Here is a 2,407-nt window from a genome sequence, read left to right on the forward strand (position 1 = left end):
AATATCAAGATTGATATAAATAACATACAAGTACATTTCCCAGTTCTATAAAACCCTTATCTAAACAGACTAAATCTAATGGAAAATCTGTCATTAAATATATTTCACAAAACAATATGAATCATTATGGCAGATAAACTCGTCCCCTCACTGAACATAACCCCTACACTTTCCCATCGCCAGGGATTGTGGGGAAAACCTCTATTTGGAAGGGAAATCACAAGGACATCGGAAAACTGAACCTAAGAATTTTGATCTTCGAAAACTCAATGTCAACGTGGAAAATTTTATTTCTGGAATCTTATTGTCCGAAAAGAGTCAGACAAACATAGTGGCAGCAACATCATGATCATGATCATGATCATGCCCCACCAGGTTGAGTGGGATGTATTTAGAGAAAATAGTGGGATGTCTTTAAAGAAAATATATAGGAAGTGTGGGAAGTTTTCAGTGTTTGTATAGACCGTTTGTAAGGATGTTGTAGTAAAACCACACAAAAGTAGGGTTTAATCATTCCAACGTTTGGTAAAGAAGCACTTGAATGGCCCTTTGATGTGTAACACTGGACAGAGCTGTTTTAAGAGCTTATCGAACAGGGGAGACAATAGTTAACATGAGTTGGGAGGGGTAGCCCAAGATTTGAACCCAAGACTTCCGGTTCGGTGAGACTTCATTTCCACGGCCCTTGCCGCTTGAGCTACCCCATGTGGACTATAATATCTATATTTTATTAATTTCAATAATTTTTTCTAAATATTTCAATTTGTTATTACATATAAAATAAATTATATATAGCGCATGGAGCTTAGAATACACTGGTGTATTGTTAAGACACTTTGTGATGTGAAGCTCACTAGTTCAAAATTCCATACGAGATATTTTGACGTCTTAGATGTCTTTGCATCATAGTTTCATAGATCCTTCCTTTGCACTTTCTCAAACTAAAGATTCAACATACAATCATCTCAAACGTCACATAACTTCACAAACAAAAAAATGATATATATTTAAAGTATTAATATTAAAAAGTTAAAAAATAATATCAAATTAAAATCAATATATCAACTTTTTTATGAAAAATATTATTGTAAAATTCAAATTAATATATTAAAAAATTTATGCAAAATTTTAAAGTTTATCTAATGGATCTTTAAACTATTCCTACCTACTTTTATATATCTTTAAACCACTCCTATCCAATTTGAGAAATAACTACAATTTTTTTAAACTATTCCTACCTACTTTTATATATCTTTAAATCACTCCTATCCAATTTGAGAATTACGATTTTTTTTAAATGCATGAAAAACAATGTAAATTTATAGAGTTTATATTACAAATTATATATATATTATAATTAAAAATTATAATTATTTATAGAAACATCTAAAACCTAATAACATAATATTTTATGATAAATTCTCTATTATGAATACTGAACTAAGTTTCACCTATAATATTTTATGATAAATTCTCTATTATGAATACTGAAATAAGTTTCACATATCAATTATTTTTTTTAAAGATAGCTACGATTTTTATGTATGTAGAAAAATCGACTCTGTTTAAATCATTTATATGGTAAAAACCAAATTTATTTTCCTAAAAATTTTCAATTAAATTTCCATAAACTCTTTCCTACTCCAACGCTAGATTTATAACCTAAACTAACCTCAACCGCGTAACTTGGTATTCACGTGCAGTAAAAAAATTCATGGACTTTTTCCTGTTCCAATGCTACTTTGCATAACCTTGAGTAATCTAAAAGCTCATCTCCATATGTGTGTATGAGTTAAAAAGAAGAAAATTAGTGAGCCATCACGAACTTAAAAAAACATCTCCTAGTACGTAGGAAAAATATCATTCTTTAAAATTTAATATGACAAATTCTGTGCAAGTAAAATTTCAAAATCAATATAGCAGATTCTTTGAGTGCACAATTTTCCAAATCAATTTTATCCCCAAACTGAGAAAATGGCAATGATCTGTCTATAGATAAAATAAATCGTGTCGTTCCTTACAGATTTCATAAAATACTAATTTCAACATAGATGCAAAAATGAAATTGGGTTTTCCTTATGGTAACAGGAAGCGAGAAGAAAAAAAAGTCATGACTAATTTCAACATAGATGCCAGAAAGAAATCGAAATGCGAAAAAGAAATTGGGTTTTCTTTATTGTAACAGGAAGCGAGAAGAAATAAAAGTTCCATGACTTCTGTATGTTCTTATTCTGATATGAATTTTCATTTGTCATGCATAGTATGAAAAAATGGCAATGATATGTCTATAGATAATATCTATAAATCGTGTCGTTCCTTACAGATTTCATAAAAGACTAATTTCAACATAGATGCAAAAAAGAAATTGGGTTTTCTTTACGGTAACAGGAAGCGAGAAGAAATAAAA

This window comes from Pinus tabuliformis, chromosome 3_1, assembly GCF_031772625.1.
Source record: "Pinus tabuliformis cultivar Carrire ecotype Pingquan chromosome 3_1, CPIR1, whole genome shotgun sequence".
NCBI classification, from domain to species: Eukaryota; Viridiplantae; Streptophyta; class Pinopsida; order Pinales; family Pinaceae; genus Pinus; species Pinus tabuliformis.